The sequence below is a fragment of the Heptranchias perlo genome, chromosome 2 (assembly GCF_035084215.1).
Source record: "Heptranchias perlo isolate sHepPer1 chromosome 2, sHepPer1.hap1, whole genome shotgun sequence".
Taxonomy (NCBI): Eukaryota; Metazoa; Chordata; class Chondrichthyes; order Hexanchiformes; family Hexanchidae; genus Heptranchias; species Heptranchias perlo.
Genome location: NC_090326.1, coordinates 86,793,084 through 86,817,134, shown reverse-complemented (window position 1 = coordinate 86,817,134; position 24,051 = coordinate 86,793,084).

The following is a 24,051-nucleotide window of genomic DNA, read 5'->3' as shown; positions in this document are numbered from 1 at the left end:
TCTCCCCCAACCGATCTTCCCCTCTCCCCCACCCCGATCTTCTGTTCCAGCGCCAGATGACGTCTCGCTCTCTCTCTTTCCCCCAGCCCCCCCACCCCCAGCGTTGCAGCTCCTGTCCGCAGCCAGCCTGTCAATCAGACTGGCTGCCAGACGCGAAATCCGGAAAGAACTTTAATCACATTGCGATCGCATCGGAAAAGGTACGTTTTGTTTATTCGGGTTTGCCACGCGCACCTTCACCGCAACCACCCCCCCCCCCCAACCCCCAACACCACTGCCAACCCACCACCATTTCAAAATTGAGCCCAAAGAGTCTGCAAAGGGATATAGACAGGTTAAGTGAGTTGGTGATAGATGGAGTATAATGTGGGGAAATGTGAGGTTATTCACTTTGGTAGGAAGAATAGAAAAGCAGAATATTTTTTAAATGGAGAGAAACTATTAAATGTTGGTGTTCAGAGGGATTTGGATGTCCTTGTACACGAAGCACAGAAAGTTAACATGCAGGTATAGCAGGCAATTAGGAAGGCAAATGATATGTTGGCCTTTATTGCAAGGGGATTGGGATACAAGAATAACAAAGTCTTGCTGCAATTGTACAGGGCTTTGGTGAGATGACACCTGGAGTACTGTGTACAGTTTTGATCTCCTTACCTAAGGAAGGATATATTTGCCTTACAGGAGGTGCAACCAAGGTTCACTAGATTGATTCCTGGAATGAGAGGATTGTCCTGTGAGGATAGACTGAGTGGAATGGACCTATACTCTCTGGAGTTTAGAAGAATGAGAGATGATCTCATTGAAACATATAAGATTCTGAGATGGCTTGACAGGGTAGATGCTGAGAGGATGGCCAAGCGGGTCCTATAGGGGCGGGGGGCTCCTAAAATGGCAGAATCCCGGAGCGGGTTCGGAGCTCGGCTCCAACCTGCTGACTTCCGGGTTCCCCAGTGACGCGTTCGGGTGCGCGCGCAGCTCCCGAATGCGGGACTCCCACCGGCAATTAAAGCCAGCAGGATGCTGCTTTACATAGTTATATAGATACTTGAGATACTTGACGGACCTCATTGAGCGGAGATTTTGGCAGAATGTTAACATGAAGAGAAAGCAAGCAATTAGGAAGGCAAATTGTATGTTGGCCTTTATTGCAAGGGGGTTGGAGTACAAGAGTAAGGAAGTCATGCTGCAAATGTACAGGGCTTTGGTGAGACCACACCTGGAATACTGTGTACAGTTTTGGTCTCCTTACCTAAGGAAGGATGTATTTGCCTTAGAGGCGTGCAATGAAAGTTCATTAGATTAATTTCTGGGATAAGAGGGTTGTCCTATGAGGAGAGATTGAGTAGAATGGGCCTATACTCTCTGGAATTTAGAAGAATGAGAGATGATCTCATTGAAACATGTAAGATTCTGAGAGGACTTGAAAGGGTAGATGTGAGAGGCTGTTTCCCTTAGCTGGAGAGTCTAGAACTATAGGGCATAGTCTCAGGATAAGGGACAGCCATTTAGGACTGAGATGAGGAGGAATTTCTGTTGCTAATCTTTGGAATTCTCTACCTCAGAGTGCTGTGGATGCTCAGTCATTGAGTATATTCTAGGTTGAGTTCGATAGATTTTTGGACTCTAGGGGAATCAAGGGATATGGGGATCAGGCAGGAAAGTGGAGTTGAGGTCAAAGATCAACTATGATTTGATTGAAAGGCGGAACAGGCTCGAGGGGCCGTGTGGCTTACTCCTGCTCCTATTTCTTATGTTCTTAGAGTGGACGGAGAAAGAAAGAAGCAAAACACAACACACACGCAGAATGCAGGATTGAAGATAGGAAAAAGATGTCAAGAAGTAAAGTGACAGGATGAGATAGAAAGGTTGGCAACCACACAAAAATGCCTAGATATAGCCTGTGTTTATGTTGCACATCGACAGCTATTGTCCCTTGAAGTTACCAACAAACAAATGTCTAACATAAATGCTGGAGCAGGCTCAATGGACAGAATGACCTAATCCTGTTCCAATGTTCCTGTCTGGGATGAAATCGTGTTGTATTAGCATACAGCATGTTAACACGTTCATTGAAGTTTATCTGCTATTTTAACAAAGCCATTCATTCATTTAAAATAAACAGATGCATGCCTTTGTTAAAATAGCAGACAGAGGAATCTCATCAAACAGGCACGCTAACATTGCATTGCACATTTCACCCCAGTATACTGATAATGACAATAGATATAATTCAACATCAAATTATTATCCCCCTAACCTTAGCCATTCATACTGCACAAATAATATGCCCACATCATGGGTAATGAAGTTTTCTCCCATTTTGTAATCACAATGCTGTAACATAGATAATATCCAAGCCTTTTAAAGGTACTGATTAAAACATTTTAAATCCTTAGGAAAGCATTCACCAAATTAGTACCAATATTGTACATTATTCTTTATTTGCTCTCAAGATATGACCAACACTTATTACTCATCCTCAGTTGGCCTGAGAAGGTGGTGATGAGGCCTCTCCTTGAACTACTGCAGTCCTTGTGGTGATGGTGTTTCTGTAGGAAATCCCAGGATATTGACCCAGCAATAGGGTTGCCAACTCTGGTTGGAGGCATTCCTGGAGGTTTGATCATGTGACATTCTGACCACATGACATTGACCATATGATGTCTAATCATGTGACATTTAATCACATGACTTCTACAAATGTTGTTGCATTTACCTTATAAAGATTGAGCCTCCTGTACTTTAGTATCTTGGTTCATGGTTTTGCTCCAGCAGTTGTTGTGCTAAGTTCCAAGAACCAGGATGCCACCCATGAGCAGGTGAAGGATGGGAACCGAGGATGGGGAACCCGAGGAACCCCTTCCCCATTTCAGAGACCCCCCTATTTAAGAACCCCCCAATTACCAAGACTCCCTGATTGCCGAGACTCCCCAGATTGCTGAGCCCTCCCAGTTCCCGACTCTCCAGCCCCCTCTCCCAACTGCACTCCACACAGATGTGGCTCTGTGGGTGACACCACGAGCCGGAGCAGCCATGAGAATATAGGCAGGGTGGGGTGGGGTGGGGTGGCTGATCTCCCTGGCAGCTGGAAGCAGCGCTCGGGGAGGAACCTCCGATTCCGGAAGGGTTGGGAACGCTACCCAGCAACTATGAAGCAACCAAATCAGGATGGTGCGTGACTTGGAGGGGAACTTAAAAATTATGTCGTTCCCATGATATTGATGCTCTTGTCCTTCTCAGTAGTAGAGGTCTCAGGGGAGGATTGTGCTGTTGAGATAAACTCTGTGAGTTGCTGCAGTAGATATTATACTCAAAATGCATCAGTGGATATTGAGTCCAATAGCAGGGATACCGATCAAGCAAACTGCTCCGTCCTGGATGGTGTGGAACTTATTGCAGCCGCACCCACCTAGGCGAGTGGTGAATATTCCATCACAATCCCGCCTTGAGTCTTCTAGATTATGAGAGATTTTGAGGGGTCAGGAGTTGAGCCAATCATTGCAGAGTAGAAGCTTCAGCCCCACTCTTATAGCCTCAACGTTGATATAGCTGGTCCATTTAAGCTTCTGGTCAATGGTGACCCCCAGTGGTATCAAATCTTATTAGTGTGTATCATTCTCATCCAACAGGCCCATAATGTTTGCTTCAGAATTCAAAAAATTAAGATGTGGCGGTCGCACAAGATGCGATGGAAAGTGAAAGTGGGATTCCAATCTCTTTTGGGTATAAAAGTATCATTACTATACTTGCATTAGTGGATATTAGTGACAAAGAGTGAACTATACATGTTGGTTTTCACCTCTCAGATCCCATTTTAACAATGCTATGGCTTCAGAAAGTTACAAGCCCTACCACAGGTCTCAGCCTTCCACATAGGTATCACCTAGAACACAGAATTAAAAATGGCCACATAAGACGTGGTGCAAAACGTTGGGCGTTGAACATAAGGATTTTTTTAAATAATGAATTTTTAAAAAGTATCACTTTCTTAACAGAATTAGTGGTTCTCACTAGGCTGCATGGGAGTTCCTTATTGTGTTTCCACTCCTGAATACTGTCCGGTGATTCCTGGCAGAAAGTGTCCCTGCATGGACTTCTGGTGAGAATCGGATTAAGCTTGGCTTTAATACCCTCCGTGGTCAAATAATCCTCCAACAATCAATGTCTGAGCATTTAGCTGAAATAACAGTGTGTGCTATTGGTCATGGATGATACCTCAGTAATAGTCTGTGGGGTACAAATTGGATCTCATTGCACCCACTTTATGGGCGTAAAACAGACACAATGGGGGTCAATTTCAGGGACCAATGACCTGCGCCCAAAGGATGCCTGAAAGACATCCGACCCGCTTATAACTGGCATTAGGCCAGCTGTAATTGAGGGGCATAACCACTGTTTTAGGCCTCCTTTACCAAGTTGGATACTGATAAACGAAGTAGGAGCCGGGCCTGCTCCGCTCGGGATTCTTCAGTTCCTGCTGCAGTCTAAGCAGTGGCCGCCACCAAAAGGTTCGTTTCGTAAAAAATGTTTTTAAAAATGTTTCTGTGGAGCCAGGAGGAACAGGAGTGCTCTCGCAACTCCACAGTATCTTAATTTCATTTATTCAAAATGTGCAAGCTGCCTGTGGAGGCACAATGGGCGTCAGCAGCTCGCCCAACTAATGCTAATGGAGCCCAAGGTCCAATTTCAGGCCAGCCTCGGGCCTTCTGGTTGGGATGCACACTCCATGCACGACACCCATTTCAGGCCCAAAAATAGGCCTAAAGCAGTATATTAGTCAGGGGATAGTGAAAGACGAACAGCTAGAAGGGAGGAAATAAAAAGGGTGAGGACCATAGCACAGTTGAAGAGGATCTTTAGGAAGTTTTTGAAGGTAGGAAGGGAGATGACGGGACAGAAATGCTGAGAGAGGGAGTTTCAGAGGCAGGGAAAAGGTAGCTGAGGGAGCCAGCAGGAAAGCAGGAGAGAAAACTGGGGAAAATAAAGTATTGCCTGCTAATCTTAAACTCTGATTTTAACTCAGGGCAGAAATTTGGTGGGTAGGGGCGGGGCAAGCGGGAAGCCCCCATAATTTCGCCAGTATGAGGCCTGTGATTGATAGGATGCCCACCCGATCGTGACTGAAATGGGCAGCCCGCCCACTTTCTCTGTGCAATTTCCAGTGGGCCTCCAGAGGCCTATTTAAAGTGGGGATGCACCTCTTAAAGCAAGGCTGCATTCCCTGCTTTCAGATTTCACTGTCATACTGCTGCAAGGAGGGAAATCTCAGAAATGAGTTGGAGGGCTGCCCCCAGTTTTGCTGATGCCTCCCTGGAGTTCCTGGTGGAGGAGGTCAGGGCAAGAAAGGAGATACTGTTCCCCAGCACCCGCAGGAGCATCCCCAGCATCACAATCACTCTACTTTCCATTTTAGTCACAAATATCAAATAAATATCACACTAGCGACATGGCTCAGAATACTTTAATTGTACACATTTTTGGATATTTTTTAATGGGTCAGGCTTGTTCAATACTGGCCCATTCCTGGAAGGGTTAAATATTAGGGGGATGATAGACTGTCACATGATCCTGTTTCTGTGATCGGACACTCGCTGGACATTAATGAGGTGGAATCGCTTCCTATTCATGAATGTTGCTGGGTGGTGTTCCAGTGCCTGGATGGTAACATGTGCAGTTAACGACACCCTGGACTTGAGGCAAACCAGCCACTGCTGCAAACCCCTGAGGTCTCCCCTGTTGACTGTTGAGGTCAATAGGGAAGGTTATGTACAAGATAGCCCTGGCGAATGGGGCGTCAGTCACCTGCTTAATGTACCTATGTACTGCAGACTAGGAAATGTGGGTGATGCTCCCTGTAGCAGACTGGAAGGAGCGAGTGGCAAAGACGTTAAGGGCTGTGGTGACTTAGAGAGCCACTGGCAAAGCATGCCCTCCCCTGGATTAACAGGCAACAGGTCCTGTCGCAGGAGGCTGCAGTGGTCTGCAACAGCCTGCCCGGAGAAACACAGCTTCCTTTTGCACTGCTCTTCAGATCCAAGAAAGTAACTCTTGGCCTATACACCCTGTGTGCTCGGTGTGGCGTCCTACATGCAGCCTCCCTCACCTGCTGTCTTTTGAAAGGCGCTGCTGCCGTTGGTTCTGGTTGCTGAGGCTGCTGCTGTTGCTCCTCTTCCTCCAATTGTTCCTCCATTCAAATGAAACTGGCAATAATAGCATCCATGATAAGCACAGAAAGCTTACTGAGGGTAAGTAAGAGAAAAAAAAGTGAGAATGAAGCAAGCTGGAAGCTGTCCTGGCAATCCAAACAGCACTGTGCCACACAGATCCTGTGATCAAATTACCTACTGGTGAGTGTCCCTTTAAATACTACTTCAGTGACACAGAGAGACCAATATCGCTAGGTTTTACTGGCGGGTTGGTCGCAAGGTGGGACTTCAATGATTTCATGTTAAAATTGTGCTGGAGTCCTGATTGCATCGATTTGCATGTATTGATGAGGCCCCTGCCTGGCGCCTCAGTAGACTCTGAAAACTGTACAGTTACAGCTGAAGGGGATGGAGCAGTATGTACTCTCCAGCAATTTTAACCATCTGCCCACTCCGTGCTCCTAGGGTGGGCTTGGTTAAAATCACCCCTTTAGTTTTTTCCTTAGTAGCAGCTCGAGGAACCAGACCATGGAAAAGCATGGAAACTAAATATGCTCTTACATGTCCAGGGGAATGTTACATCCCTGATCCTAAAAAGGGTACTGGTATTGCTTCACAGTCAGTGAGTGACTTGTAATTCAAAGCAATGGACATGTGATTTGAGAAGTGAAAAATTACTTTTGTTTTAAAGCATGGTCTGATCATAGCAGGTGTGAAATACATATTTTTGTTTTGGTCCTCTTTTCTATCAGAAATACAAGCATTTGTTACATGCAGTCGTCATATACAATGCTAAAGCCATCGCTCTTTTTAATTATAGAAGAAAAAGAAAGAAAGAACTTGCATTTATATAGTGCCTTTCACGACCTAGGAATGTCACAAAGTTCTTTACCGCAAATGGAGTACTTTTTGAAAGTGTAGTCACTATTATAATATAGGAAACCCGGCAACCAATTTATTCGCAACAAGCTCCCACAAACACTAATGACCAGATAATCTGTTTTAGTGATGTTGATTATGATATTTTTAGAACTAGTTGTATAGGGTAGGTATTCGATAAGGGATCAAATAGGCTGAATGGCCTTCTTCACCTAAACCTATTTTGCAATATTTCTATAAAAATCAAAATACCTGCAAAGTACTCAGTTTCGAAGTAATCACACTAAATATGCTAATATAGAAATATGCAGTGCAGAAATATAGCCGGAAAAGCTACATTCATTTTATCAGAAAATTGGAAAAATATGATAAAAACCAACATATTTAATGTCCAGCTGTTCCCTGTATATAGAATGCTTTAATAACCACACTGGAAGACTGGAAATCCGATTTGTGCTTCCTCTCCTAGTTCGACTCTCCCTAATGGCTCAAGTCGTATAAAAATCTCATTACCCTGCCAGTTAAATTTATTAGGTGTTATATTAAGACTGTGCCAACATGGGCACATTCTGTGCAGATATTCTGCTGAACATCAATTTATATATACCAACATTTTTATATATCTTAATTTCCTGACCCTTAGCTTCATTTTTCACACACAAATGGGTAGATATTAATCTACGTGGATAGAGGATGTATCAGCTTTGGCAGGGTGACACCTTCGTAAAGGTTGACTTGACAGTATGATAGAGGGAGCATAGGGAGGTGGTTTATTGAGCAATATGAGGCTGGTCCCTTGCAGTGGCTGTGTGAGATGGAGGAAAAAGAAACTCCACAGTTATGAGGACTCATAAATAACACAGCAGGATCAACTTGACAGGGAGTTCAAATAGCCTTTCAGTTTCAAAATAAGGAACAGCTAACTAACAAAGTGCCAGTGACAGAATATAATCTGCCCTGAGATGCTTACTCTGCACTTCCCTTGGAGGCAAATGATTTTCTTGTGTGGGCAGTTTTAATTTGCCAATTTTCTCCCTTCTTTTCTTTAAAATTCTCATCCTTGTGTTCAAATCCCTCCATGGCCTCACCCCTCCAGATCTCTAACTTCCTCCAGCCCTATAAACTGCCAAGACCTCTGTTCTCCTCCAATTCTAGTCCCCTATGAATCCCCAATTTCCATCACCCCAGTATTGGTGGCTGTGCCTTCAGCTGCCTAGGCCCTAAGCTCTGGAATTCCCTCCCTAAATCTTTCCGCCTCTCTACCTCTCGCTCCTGCTTTAAGACGCTCCTTAAAATCCAACTCTTTAACCAAGCATTTGGTCACCTGTACTAATATTTCTCAGATCCCTCAGATTTTTCTTTGACCATTGGATGGGCCTCTAGTTCCCCCTATCAGAATGGTTTGGGTTGCTATGACACCCATTGGCAAATTGGGATGGGGGTACTTAGGCACTCTTACAGGCCCTATGGCCTACCCAACCACGTAAATGACCCCATCCCTCAGATTTTGGACAGGGTCTGTAATCTTCATGTTGGGCAGTTGGGAGTTTGGCTTCACCACACTTGCACCAGTGGAGTGGTTCCATTGGAAATTTTGCTCGAAAGTCCTCAGCAAAATTAATTCAAATGATAATACCTTTCAGAGAAAATAATAGAACCAGCTATTAACTATAATTTTCAAGAAAATAGACTGTCCATCAGGTTAGGAGGTGGATTTTGAGAATCAAACACCTAAAAGTAATGAAAATATTAGCCTAACATGCATTCTTCCTTCTTCAATAAACATCTCTATTATTTATTATCACCAAAGGGTTTCTGCTTATATACCATGTCTATGTTAAAGATTTTCCATCCAGGCCTCTCCTCCTTGGTGAACGGTGGTACACAAGAATTGGGGCATGATTTTAGCCTGGAGCCCGGAAGGGGGCGGGGTGGGGGTGGGTAGAATTACTGACGGGAAATCTGGAAGTACGGGTTTCCCGGACGTCCTTATGATTTTGACATAAGGGCGTCATTTTTTTCTATTTTGCTGATATCCCACCCGACAGGCCAGCCTGATTGACAGGCTGGCTCTCAGTCAGACGGGAGAAGAGCCAGGAAGAGGATGTGATCAGGTAAGTGTTAGATTGGGGGGGGTGGTCATCGGGTGGGGGGGGTTCGGGGTCACCGGGGAGTCAGGGGTCAGGGGGTCGGGGTCACTGGGGGGTCGGGAGTCAGGGTCGGGGGGGTGGTCAGTCATCGGGAGGGCGGTCAGTCATTGGGGGGGCGGGGCTATTGCGGGGTTGGAGATCATGGGAGTGGTCAGAGATTGTGAGGGGATTGAAGATCATAGTGGCAGTCGGATATCGTGGGAGGGGTCAGAGATTGTGGGGGGATCAGAGATTGTGGGGGGCGTCAGAGATCGTGGGGGGTGTCAGAGATCGTGGGGGTGATCGTTGCAGGTAGGCTTGTTGGGCCTGGGGGAAGCAATCCTGCTCCTCCAGGCCCACAAACTGTGCTATTAAGGTGCTCACCTGATGTTTCGGACCTTCTCGCCTCCTCTCAGGTGGCGTGAAGGAGCAGACTCGGCCCCCAGGGGTTAAAATTAAAAAAGCTTTGAAAATGAAGGGTTGCAGCCTCCTTAAAAGCTTTTAATGCCCAACCCGCCTCCTGAGAGCGGGTTGGTTGCCCACCACTCGTCCTGTCCCCGTGAAAACCGGAAATGGATGGGTTGGAGGTGGGCTTTAGATTTTTGCAATTGTTACTGCTCCCCCGCCCCCAACCCACCCATTTTTCCAGCCTAAAATCATGCCCTTGGTGTTAGCTGTGGTTTAGTTGGTGGCACTCTCACCACTGAGTCAGAACATTGTGGGTTCAAGTCCCACTCCAGAGAAATCTAGGCTGATACTCCAATGCAGTACTGAGGAAGTGCTGCACTGTCGGAAGTACATAAGAACAGGAGTATGCCATTCAGCCCCTCAAACTTGTACTGCCATTCAATTATATCATGGCTGATCAGTATCTCAACTTCATTTACCCACCTTGGTTCCATATCCCTTAATCCTTTACCTAACAATAATCTATCAACCTCAGTTTTGAAATTATCAATTGACCTAGCATCAACAGCTTTATGGGGGAGAGAGTTCCAGATTTCCATACCCTTTGTGTGAAGATCTTTCCAATCAGATGTTAAACTGAGGCCCCGTCTGCCCTCTCAGCTGGATGTAAACGATCCCATGCCACTATTTGAAGAAGAGCAGGGGAGTTTTATCCCTCAACTAACATCAAATTATCTGGTCATTATCACCTTGCTGTTTGTGGGACCTTGCTATGAGCAAATTTCCTACAATGCAACAGTGACTACACTTCAAAAGAACTTCATCAGCTGTAAAGCTTTTTGGGACGTCCTGAGGTCTTGAAAGGCGCTATATAAAAAGCCAAGCCTTTCTTTCTTTATACCACTTCTTACTAACAGAGAGATGTCTCATGGGCAGTGGACGAGGAGTGAACACTAAGCAGGAAGGAGAAAGGGAGAAAAAGGCTTGGGAGGTGGGAAAGCATAGTCAAAAAGAGAAAGATTTTTAGAAGTGTTTTGAAAGTAAGGAGGCAGATGACCATGTGGAGGTACTCAGCGAAGTAGTTCCAGAGGCCTGGGATGTAGTGGCTGAAGAAGCAGCTGTCATTGATGGAATGGAAGGATTAGGGAACAGGAAGTAGGCCAAGCTGTTCCAGAACAAATCTAATGCAGCTAACTGCCACTCTACCAAACTACTCCCAATGATCAGCAAGTGGTAGGTAATAGTCCCATCTCACAATAACCTCCTCCGAGACATGAGGGTCGTTAAAGGGAATGGACTAGAGTGGCGTCACAGGACTGAGTTTTGCTTAAGTTGTAGACACCCCAAATGTTCATTCACTTGTATTGGTGAGACTACAACATCAATCACATACATTTATACAGCACCATTAATATAGGGAATCATCCCAATGTGCTTCACCGAAGGTCTGGCCAAACAACAAGCAAGAATTAGGAAAAGATTACAGGAGTTGGCCAAAAGTGGGGTCATAGGGATAGGATGCTTTGAAAATTAGGAGATGTAGCAAGATTTAGGAAGATAGCTCCATATCACAGGGCTACGATGGCTGAGGGGGAGAAAGAAAACACAATGGGCAGAAGTCTAGGAAGGGTTCTTTTCTGAGGTGTGGAGCAGGTAGAAGGCAACAACAGTAGTGATCCACCACTACTACCTATTGTTTTTCCTAGTAAGTAAAATCTCAGAGTTCAAATGCTGCGACATACAGTAGGCATTTTACTCTAAATTTTGACAGAACGGTTCATTGAGTTGATTTACTCCCTAGCATTTGATTAATTGCAAAATCTTAAAGGTAGACAATGGCATCTAATCATTACCTCAGTCAGATAAGACAACCATTCAGACATGCAAAATTTGTTTGGGGCCTGTGCCCAGAGAAAAAGTAATTAATTTCATATTCAAAAGGCACTGCAACTTTATTTCACAGTCTAATCACCTGGAGTCAATAATGTAACTGAGTAATCATTACACAGAAATAGGTCAGCAAAGTAAACCTGTGTGGTTTTCAGTTTGTCTGTATAAATCAGTGTGAGCCAGCCCATAGTAGACTTTTTTGTCTTGGAAAAGCCATAAAAATTCCCCTTTGTTCTTGATTATTGGAGCCTGGTAATGTCTTACTTACTCACCACAGGTTGGGGGTAGTTTTGCCTTTGGGTGACAGTGTAATACGGGTGATATCAATTCAGCCACCCATTATACATCTCTCCCTGGAGAGAATCAAAATTACCCCCATTGTCTTTTCTCCCCATTAACTTAAGCTTTCCCTAACTCTGTGGAAGGGTTACTGTGTAAATGCATTGCCCAGTATAATATTGAGCCATACAGACCAGCAAGATCCCAGGTTCAATCCACTGTCTGTGTTGAATTTCTGATTCAGCTGGAGCAGTGAAATGGGCACTAGGATTGCCCTCAGCACCTTGGCTCTCGGGTGGAGGAAAATCAGCCAAGATTCCTGTTCCTGATCGCTATCCAGTCACTCTTGCTGGAAATTGTGGCTGTCATGTGAGGACCTAATTGGGCTTGGTTGTGATGGTAAAATAGTTTTCAGCTCCTAAAATAATCACATTTTTTTAAATTAAGGTAATTGATCACCTCTAGGATTGATTAGCTTGGACTGAGTATGGTCTGGGGTTTCTTCTAGGGCCTCATTGGTACTCACACCAGCTCTTAGTTGGCAAGTGTTCCATTGAGGCCTTATTGGGTACATTGAATGGGATTCCCGGGGAAGCCTGGCAACTCCCCCACAAACATAGGGGTACAGCGGTGTAGTTGTTATGTTACCAGATTAGTCCAGACGCCTGAGCTAATAATCCAGAGTATCCCAGAATATTCACCTTCTCACACCCGACAGATTTTCCTCCGCAGTGTAAATGAGGTGGAATCCTGATGGAACTGGTTTCCAGCCCAGTTTCCGGCTCCCCTCGGGTGCACTGCCTGCTTTTTACCCTGGCTCTGGATCACAATTTTGGAAGCTTTGTATTTTTGTAGCTTTGTACCTTTAGCCATGCAGGAGTCATGGAATAAATTGCAGAGCAGATTATTTAATATCTGTGACTGTAGGTTTGCAGAGAAAAAGGTTTATTTTCTAACAGATAATTGTAGCGTGGTAGATTCGTAGCTAAAAGGAGTTGGTGTTAACCACACCCACTTAGCTTCTGTGCCTAACTGAGGGTGGGAGGAAGAGCAAGAAAACAAAAGTAAAGTAACAAATGTAGAAACACAACAAAAGTTTGATAAGAACTAAACAGATCCAAGCTCCTTAAACTCTCCAGTTGGCAATCGAGGCTGGATCTACTAGTCAATTATTTCAGTTGATATTCCAAAAAGAGACTAAATTGTGGATTGTGAAAGCACTATGATAGTGCACCAGTCTTGAGAGAGTATTTGGGCTGCATGGGTTTGTACATTTCTTGGCATCATTTCAGCTCAGAGCTGTCCCGAGTGTGGGGCACGTGTCAGTACTGAGAATTCAAGCCCCTTGATTGTTCCACAGTGCTGTCTTGCTCAAAGTGAGGTTTGTGTGTATTTCCTGACTCCCTTTGTGGGCCTGCTGTCTCTTAAATCAGGAAAAGGATAAATATTGAGACCCTCCTGCAAAAAAAGGATTGCTGTGATTTAATTAGCAGAAACTACTGGCAGTGCTAAACTCAATGAGGCACAGAGGCTGCTCTGCAAGCTCAATATGTTTTTGCTGTACCCCACAGAGCTTAGGATTAAAGCTTACAGAGAGATTGATATTTGTCATCTGCTCAAGGGAAACCATGAGCTTGTTGCAAAACTTCAAGAGAAAGTGCACACAAGAGCAGTCATGGCTGAGGATGTAACTATTCTAGGAATGTAATTTACTTGTACAAGAACCATGAATAGATCTACTATCAGTTTGCTTTGAAAGATGGCTTAATTTAATAAGGCTGGCGTATTGAGATTATGCGGCATTTTACAAGTTTACTAGCTGGCTGAAAATCTAAAGAGGGCCACAAAACACTAATTAAAATTGGGACATTGGGGAGAGAATTCATAATTTCAATATATAGGTTATTAAGAACCAGGATCCATAGAGATCAGTGAAAAATGCTGACCTGCGGGGAGAGCTTTTAATTCTGAGAAACAGCGTGGAAGATAACATGTAGGTTTAATTTAGCATTGTTTGTTGTTTGTATCTGGACAATAATACTGCTCAAAAAATGTGGACTCTATTACATTAATAGGCTAGATCATGGCTTACACTCAAGTGATTGCTCTGGGTTGGCAAAGTCATTTTATATTTAAAAAATTGGATAGACAAGTAATGCTGGGAAGTTTTCCTGTAATTTGTTCTTTCATTGACTCCCAGCAAAAGCAATTGTTGCTGTGTTAACTCTGAGAAATAAAAATAAATATCTGTCTGGGGATAGGACTGAAGCTTTTTGAGATAAGAATAGGCTGAGATGATAAACACTGCACTGCACATGATGGTTCCTGTTCAAGAGCAGGGGGTTGTCAGTGGAGGGTAATATGACAGGGAAGAAGAGATGAAAGTAGGGATAAATGTTTTGAACCTGTGCTTGATTACCTTTGGGGATAAAGAAGTACTTATAGATAGCTTTTCCTCAGGATATTACCTGAGTATACGATAGGGCGAATGACACATGAGGGAAGGAATTCTCCTTCACAATCCAGGCCAAAATTGAGTGGGATCACAGCACAGAATGATGGAAAATTCAGGCACTAGTGCGGAGCCCAGCTGGTGTAGGTAAGTTGAGAGGGAAGCAATCCCAGAGGAGGGTCTCCCTGTCGATAGCTAAAAATAGCATTGGGGCCCTATTGAAGTCATAGGACCCCGATATACATGGGCTAATGACGCAATACCGTTCTTGGTGATGCCTAGAACACCGATTTCAAGGACCCCACCAAGATGGCAGTGGCCTGGACATCATCAGGACTAAGACAGTAAGTTCTACGCTCCAATTTTCCTGCATTAAATAGAGGATGAAAATTAACCCCATTGTAGCTGTTCTTAACTATGAGAAGGTTGGATCTGCCCTTGTACAGTAGATAAAAGTAAAACTCAAATGGGTTACTTTAATATTTCAAAGGAAATGGTGCAGGCTAAATTAAAAGAGCTAAAGGGGGAAAAACACCAGGGCCAAATTTAATTGATTCTAAGGCACTAAAGGAAATGGCTGAGGGTGTGTTAGTGATGTTGTAGTAAATATTTTCAGTAATTCATTGAAAATTGGGGAACTGCTGAATGTCTGGAGTAAGACACAGATGGTGCCCTTATTTTTTTTTAAAATATTAAAATCACAACCTGACAACTGTAAACCAGTGAGCGTAACCTCAATAATGGGGAAATTATTGTTAATGATTACCCAGAATTCTTGGACTTGATAGGGAATATGGCTTCAGGAAGCAGAGGTCACGTGTGACAAATCTGCTCCAGTTTTTTTGAAGAAGTCACTAGAATGACGGATCAGGAGAGCATCTACTTGAATTCCCAAAAAACTTTTGATAAAGTGCCTCATTAGGGAGGGACTCTGTGCTAAAATTAAATCCCATGATGTCAAGGGGGGGGCATTGCGAGATGGATCACAAATTGGCTAAACGATCGTTGGCAAAGGATGGTTTTAAATGTGGCTGCTTTGTAATGGTTCCAGTCATTAGTGGGATGTCCCAGAGCATTGGGTGCTGGGTGCCCTCCTGTTTATTATGTTTAATAATGATCTGGAGCAGAGCATAACTAAATTGTGCAGTAAATCAGGACCTTAGAAGAAATAAATAGATTGCAACTGGATTTGGATAAATTGGGGATTTGGCCCAAAATCAGCAAATGTTCTTCAATGTAGATAAGTGTGCAGGTATTCACATAGGTGCGTATAATTCAGGTATTGAGAAGTACAGGTGTGAATGTGGGTTAATGGACACACTAAGAGAGAGAGATCTAGAATGGTCACCAGTCTCTGAAGGTTCCAGCACGCTGTCAGGTGGCTGCAGCCAAAGCAAACAGAGTTCTGCGTTGTATTGCCCGGTCTGTTCAATACAAAACCATGCCACAAATAATAAGGTTATATAAAGATTTGGTGAGACCTTAACTGGAGTATTGTATACCTTTTTAGTTCTCCTTTTCTTAAGAAGGACCATTTGACTCTAGAGAAGGTATAGAGAAAGGCAGTGAGGATGATCCCTGGCATAAGTGCATTGAGCTTTGGAGATAGACTTCGTGGCTTGAATCTGGATCTGCTGGAAAGGCGTAGACTCCAATGGGATCTGATTCAGTTCTTTAAAATTAGTAAGGGCATCAATAACATACAATAGGATAGATTGTTTGAGATGATGGGACTGGGTAGAACTAGGGGGTCAGCATTTAAATTGAGAAAGCAGAAAGTGGAGTTAGATATGTTGAAGTTTTATTTTTCTTAGAAGGTGATCAACCTGTGGAACAATATTCCAGAGGTGGTAGCAAGCACTAAATCCTTGCAGTCCTTCAAGAAAGCATTAGACACATTTTTTTGGAGAACGACAAGATCACTGCAGAAAGGAAGGTAAAATATTTTATCTCCAAAGCTCAATGCACTTATGCCAGGGATCATCCTCATTGCCTATCTCTATACCTTCTCCAGAGTCAAAAGGTCCTTCTTGAGGAAAGGAGAACTAAAAAGGTATGCAATATTTCAGTTAAGGTCTTACCAAATCTTTATATAACCCTATTATTTATGGCATGGTTTTGTATAACCAAAAAGTTGGAGCCTCCTGGCTCCAGCCCACCTTTGAGGGGCTGGAGAAGAATTTTTCACAGGTATTTCCTGAATTGGCTACAAGTCTCTGTCTTTTTTTGCCTCTGCAAAATATGTAGCGCAATGCATATGGGCCTGATAGGTTCTTCTCATTCTGATATCATGACATTTTTTTTTATTCGTTCATGGGATGTGGGGGTCGCTAGCAAGGCCAGCATTTATTGCCCATCCCTAATTGCCCTTGAGAAGGTGGTGGTGAGCTGCCGCCTTGAACCGCTGCAGGCCGTGTGGTGACGGTTCTCCCAAAGTGCTGTTAGGAAGGGAGTTCCAGGATTTTAACCCAGCGACGATGAAGGAACGGCGATATATTTCCAAGTTGGGATGGTGCGTGACTTGGAGGGGTGGTGGTGGGAACAACGTCACGTTCCCATGTGCCTTCTGCCCTTGTCCTTCTTGACGGTAGAGGTCATAGGTTTGGGAGGTTCTGTCAAAGAAGCCTTGGCGAGTTGCTGCAGTGCATCCTCTGAATGGCACACATGACATGACAACAACAACCACCTGCATTTATATGGCACCTATAACATAGTAAAACATCCCAAGGCATTTCACAGGAGCATTATCAAACAAAATTTGACACCGAGCCACATAAGGAGATATTAGGACAGGTGACCAATAGCTTGATCAAAGAGGTAGGTTTTAAGGAGCGCCTTAAAGGAGGAGCAAGAGATAAAGAGGCAGGAAAGTTTAGGAAGAGAATTCCAGAGCTTAGGGTCTAGGCAGCTAAAGGCACGGCCACCAATGGTGGAGCGATTAAAATCAGGGATGCAGAAGAGGCCAGAATTGGAAGAACACAGAGTTCTTGGAGGGTTGTAAGACTGGAGGAGGTTACAGAGATAGGGAGGGGCAAGGCCAAGGAGGGATTTGAAAACAAGGATGAGATTTTTAAAATCAAGGCGTTGCCGGACCGGGAGCCAATGTAGGTCAGCGAGTCCAAGGATAATGGGTGAAAGGGATTTGTTACGAGTTAGGATACGAGCACTAAAGTTTTGGATGAGCTCAAGTTTATGGAGTGTGGAAGATGGGATGCCAGAAGGAGAGTATTGGAATAGTCAAGTCTAGAGGTAACAAAGGCATGGATGAGGCATGATAACATGACATGACACAATTCCAAAGGTGCCTGTGGCTTGTAGTGCTTCACCTAAGTGACTTTCTTTCAAATGGAAACCTGGGTATTTAGTGCTCAGCTATTTGCGGCCAGATTGGTCTTGCAATCAACTAACATCCACACCCGCACCTTTCAGCAGATTTAGATTTCAGCCAGGAATGGGAACTTTGGATGATTATTCCCCTTCCCAATTAAGTACTCTAAGATTTTTTTGTGAGAAACCAGGAGAACTGAAGCCAATTATAATACAAACCTGCCAAGTGTTACTGATTAGTTCTTACAATTTTTTGGTTTAAAGTTGTGGCCCATTTTGTTGTATGTCACCCTTAAAATGAACACCGCTTCACATGGATTTGCAATCCCTGTCACGTCTGCTGGCCATAAGTGTCTCCCCTAACATTTCCCTAACATCGACATCTCTAATCGTACCGCCACCCTGGCCGAGAGGAGCTAACTGGGAGATCATTCCTCTCTGTTCCTGGTCTGAATAGCTTATTACTAGTCCAAGAATTGCTAACAATCCTGATTCTGAGTAAGCTCCAACACAGCATCAATGTTGGTGAGTCAAGGCAAAACTGAAGTGGAATCAGCTCTGCTTTGGCAAAACCTTGAAACTCCCACAGATCTTTCTTCGGGAATCATGAGTGACTGCAGCTGCTGTAATATATAATAGCACATATAGAAAAATATAAAATTCAAACATTATTTCAGGGTTTTATGATAAAACGATACTGAAATTTTCAAAGGAAAAAACAGAGAATTTAAGGCGTCCATTAAAATATATATTGGAATTCTTACTTCATCGATTGAGATCTGTAAACAACATAACCAGTGCTCTGTCCATATAAGCCTCTCAAGAGAGGTGCAAAAATGATGACATTCGTAGCAAAGCTGCTCATCTGACACGACCGTAGACACACTCCAGAATGCTTATCTAAGCTTTTTAATGTATTCAATTGATTAGTTAAACCAACAACTGAAGTAATTATTACCTTTAATGTATTGCATTTGAGACTTTATCCAATAGTTTATCCTTATTTCCCAAAGACTGGAATATGTTAAAATTTACAATATGCGCTGTCCAAGGCTCTATTCACCAGCATTTAGTGGTGTTCAGCAAAAGCTCTGCAAAAGTAATGGCTTAGGAAGTCAGGTCAGTTTTAACTCCGAAGATATTTTAGAATAGCAACCTGCTGAAGTATTCCCAAACTGCCAATTACTAACTGCCCTGATGGAGTTTGATTGGTATTTTGCAGGACAGAATGGAGAAACAAAATTGTGCACATGCAGTTGTTTAAAGGTCGCATTAATGACTTTGATTTTCTGGTCTCAGAACTTTCCTAATATGGGGAGCAGGCTTCCAGTGTGAAAACTGCATTTTTGGCCTTTTTGGGTGGGCTGAGAATTCAGCCTTCTTGTCGCCAGAAAAATGGTAGATGGTGGCACTGTTGGTGGCCATTTGCATTTCTTAGTGACAATACTGCTGCCTGTGTAGGATCTTTGAGAAACCACCTCCTGACGCAATTGTTGGCACTTTTGGCAGCAGTAGTGGGGACTTATTTGCATTGTAATGTTGGCACTAAAGTTGGGCCATGGTAGATGGTATTACTGTAATATAGAGGAAGGATACCTCTTGCTCTGTTGCTTATGCACCAGGTATTAGGAAAATGTGATGACTTTAAGCCTGAGATGTAATTTGAGGCCATAAGATCTATATTAATATCAGGCTCAGTGATATTTTGCTTCTGTAGCAAGTGGTTTTCATGCTAGTAATTTAATGGACCCTCAAATTTATACAGCTGGCACTGACAACAGCTCGAGCTGCAGGGGCAGTGCTGTACTGCTGAGAACCATTTATAGAGGTGAGCTTTTCTGGAAGCAGCAGCCCTGGCAACGAATATAAACACTGCAACATATTTTTAGCCGTCCCAAATTACCAGTTGAGAATCATTTGCATACTCTGGGCATGTGCATCATACCAGTAAGGACGCATCAGCTGATCAGCCAGCAACAAACCCGAAGCGGCAGGGCAAGACAGGAAGGACCCAAGAAAAATTTACTTGCAGAATTTTTCAACTCCTCAAGCACTTTGGGTCCTTTCCTGGGATCTCAACAGAACTCACGTCTGCTCTCAGGTGGTGAGTGTGTTCTGCCGACCCCTGCTGAGGACATAACGGGCAGAATTCCCGGGATAGCCTGGGCACTCCCCCCAGATATTCCTCCCTGGTATGGAAAGGGGTCGGGTAGGTATAAAATGGGAAAAGCCTCTTCCCCCACCCCCGCCTGCATCCCCCCACCCCCAACCCTGGGCATTAGAATTTCAAGTATGGGCACCAATGGGGCAGAATTCTGCCGGAACCCCGAATTCCACCCTATTTTCCGGTCCCCTTGCTGGAGATCCACCCCACTTCTGCCTGGGCCCCAATTGGACTTTCCCAATGATGCTGGACTCCAGATTATCCTGTTAATTTACGATAGCACTGTGGTCCAGTATCGTGTGTATATTGGGCATAATTTTAGCTCAGAGTCGGGAAGAGGGCGGGGTGGTGGAATTCCGGGAAACCTATCTTGATGTTGATGTAAAGACGCTGATTGACAGGCTGGCTCTCAGTTGGACGGGAGAAGAAGAAGGAAGAGGACGTGAACAGGTAAGTGTTAGATGGGGCGGGGAGGGAATCGGAGGTCGTCGGGGTCACCGGGGGAGGGGGTCAGCCATGGGAGGGAGGTCATTCATCAGGGGCCAGTCATCGGTGGGGGTCGGGGTCAGAGGTCATCGCATGGTCGGAGATCGTGGGAGGATCAGAGATCGTTGGGGGGGTTGGCGATTGTTGAGGGGGGGGGTCAGAGATCATGAGGGTGGGGGGGGTCGGTTCACTGCAGATAGGCTTGTTAGGCCTGGGGGAAGCACTCCTGCTCCTCCGGGCCCATAACCTGTGCTATAAAGGCACTTACCCCCTGCTTCGGGCCTTCTCACCTCCTCTCACGTAACGTGAAGGAGAAGGCCCGGGAATCCCAGCCCCCAGGGGCTAAAATCAAAAAAGCTTTGAAAATGGAGGCCTGCAGCCTCCTTAAAAACTTTTAATGCCCGACCCTCCTCCTGAGAGCAGGTTGGTTGCCCACCCCTTGTCCCGCCCCCGTGAAAACCTGAAATGGGCAGGTTGGAGGCGGGTTGGGGGCGGGTTTTAGATTTTAGCAATTGTTACTGTCCTCCCGCCCCCAACCCACCCATTTTTCCAGGCTAAAATCATGCCCATTGTGTCTGTGCTCCCTAATATATTGGAGAGTCTGTCTGCTCCCGGACATTGCACTCACAAATTAAGGTTCTTTAAACATGTTTAAAACATCCGGTAAAGCTCCAAAAAACTCCATTGATTTCAGTGAATTTTATTTGGAAATCAATTGAAGATTTACAATATCAAGTTTACAGTATTCCCAAAGCGTCATTCCATAGCAGACCAAGAACCACAGAAAATTTCTGATCCAGATGGATTAACTGTGTTTCTGATTAACTAAATAAAATAGCTAAGAGAATAAAAATCATTTAATGGGAATGCCTACCACAGTAGTGAGCAAAATGTCACAATTATGCAGCCAAGCACCTTAAAGTCAATAATCTTGTACTTCAGCAGTGAACAGTACACAGGCATACTCTTCAATCATGAAGTAAATGCATCAGAACACTGGAATCCAATTGCTTACTCTAAGCAAATTGCTGCAGAAAGGTAAGGGGCTAGGAGAGTTTAACATTAATTTGTTTACAATTGGCAACTGCACTCAGCAGAACAGCAGTGCTACACATTATATACATCATTAAGCTTATGAAAGCAGCATTAAATAGTCATTAATCAAATTCCCTCTGCTAAAAGCAGTTATAAAGATATTTACAATTATGGTGTAACCATTAGTTTAGAATGTAAAACATAAGAATGATTTTGCACAAGATGTGTGGTCTGCAACACTATGAGGTTATCTTTACTGAATAGTAACTCAGCTAGGACTATTTTCTAGGCAGGGGGTCACATCAAACAAATCTTTTTTCCGCACTATACAAACAGGTGCTTGTCAATTATTCTGGTTGTACTGAGATTCAGTCTGTGCAAATAATGGGGACGAAATTGGGCCGTTTGGTGCCCATTTTGTAGGAGCTATGTGGACACCTAAGTCCCGAAAATGGCATCCGAGGTGCACGTGCACATCTCTGACAGGTATTGCACAAGACGCCATTTTTCTGAAGGTGTTTGTGTGCGCGCACCTAACGACCGCCGACAGCATGTAGAGTGGGGAGATAATGACACAAATCAGTGTGCAACACTGATTTGAAGCAACCAGTGAAATTTTGGAATGCCACACTCCATCCGACGTCCTGTCTTAACCTCGTACAGTTGAAGAGAACTTAAACAGCATGAAGGACCCCCCCACCAGCGCTATTTAAAGGGATCATGAAGTACTTACAGATTAGTTGCTGGATTATTTCTTCTGGCTGCTGGTGCAATTGTACGTGTTTTTGGACATTTCTTCTACTTGGATAAAGTTTCAATATTCTGTAGAGAGTGGTCTGGCTGGTCTTGCAGTTCTTTATCTTTAGACCATATCTTCACTCAGAGAGTTGTGAGTCTTTGGAATTCTTCACCCCAGAGGGCTGTGGATGCTCAGTCGTTGAGTATATTCAAGACTGAAATTGATAGATTTTTGGACACTAAGGGAATCAAGGAATCTGGGGAAAGGAAAAGTGGAGTTGACGTAGAAGATCAGCCATAATCTTATTAAATGGCGGAGCAGGCCCAAGGGGCCGTATGGCCTACTCCTGCTCCTATTTCTTATGTTCTTATGTGCTTTTAGTGGCATTTAAAATATAGTGCTGAAAAAAGTTGTCTCCAGACATGGGTGGCCTGCTAGAGCTTCCTCTGGGAATTGAACATGACTGGGAGAAGGAAGAAAGGCCATGCAGCGCAGGACAAGCTGCTAGAAGAGGAAGAAGGAGGAGCAGGGCACTCAGCAGGAGGCCTTATCCAAGGAGGGTCTTCAGGGAACAATTCTCTTACCTCAACTTCAGTGATGACCAGTGCATCAGACGTCTTCGGTTCACTAAAGAGGTTGTGACTGAAATTTGTCAACAGCTGCAGCCACAACTGCAGCATCAAAGCAGAGCAAGGACAGCATTGCCTGTGGCTGTCAAGGTGACCGTGGCTCTTAATTTTTATGGCCCTGGTTCCTTTCAGGCTGCTGCTGGAGATATAAGCAACATCTCGCAGTTTGCAGTGCATTGCTGTATAAGGGAGGTCACGGAGGCTCTGTACGCAATGAGAAACAGATTCATCTTATTCCCTCTTGTCAGAGACAAGCAGGAGGAGCGAAGGTTTTACTCTGATTGCAGGCTTCCCCATGGTGCAGGGTGCCATTTACTACATGCATATTGCCATGCGTGCTCCACATCTGAACTCGGCCATATTCATGAGCCGGAAGGAATTCCATTCCCTCAATATGCAGCTGGGGTGTGACCACATGCAGTGTATCATGCAGGTCAATGCTCCTATCCTGGCAGCATTCATGATTCGTTCATTCTGCGACAGTCCTCTGTTCCATCTACATTTCAACCAGCACAGCAAGTCAAAGGCTGGCTATTGGGCGAAAAGGGTTATCCCCTCATTAAATGGCAATGACTCCAGTCAGGAACGCACACAAACATGCACAGCAGGCCTACAACAAGAGCCATGCTGCCACACGGAACATCACAGAGCACACCATAGGTGTCCTCAAGCAACGCTTCCGCTCCCTGGAGGAGCCCTGCAGTACTCAGCTGAGCAGGTATCAAGATTTGTCGTTGTATGCTGCATGCTGCACAACCTCACCATTATGAGGGAACAGCTCTTGCCACCGCCTATCAGGCGAGAACCTGAGCAAGAGGAAGATATGGAGGGAGGAGGAGGAGGAAGAGACAGAGGAGAAAGTGAAGGTGGCGGAGGAGGAGGAAGAGACGGAGGAAGAAGCCACCACCCATAGTTTCCTGCCTGCTGGTTAATGTTAAATCAAAAATGCTATAGTCCCCTGGGAGTTAGCTCCTTATAAGCTGAATCTCGCATTACAGAAATATCATAACATAAATTAAAACAAAATCCTGTACAGGCCATACAGGTGAGAATGCAATAAATCACTACAGAGGTAATAATTTATGATTTCACTAAATATAGTGAACAGTGGGAATATTCCCCCAATTAATATCACATGAATATAGAGACTCTCCTTGCACATAGGAAAACACAGGATGAGAAAAGATTCTGCAGTTCATCTAGTCAGTTCCAAATCTAATACCTCTCAATGGCCCATTCCCTTAATTATTTATCAAATTCTCGTTCAATATTTTCCACACTATTTACCTCCATGGTTTCTCTAGGTGGTCCATTCCACATATCGCTCTGCATAAAAAAAGATAAATCTAAACTGTCTGCGCATCTTCCCTCTTCTAAGCTTGAGCATGTGTTTGTGGCAATCTCAAACACATCAGGAACTTGTAGTAATAACAATTCATTCCTTGGTCCAAGTAGTGACAGACTCATACATGCAGTTTCTCATGCATA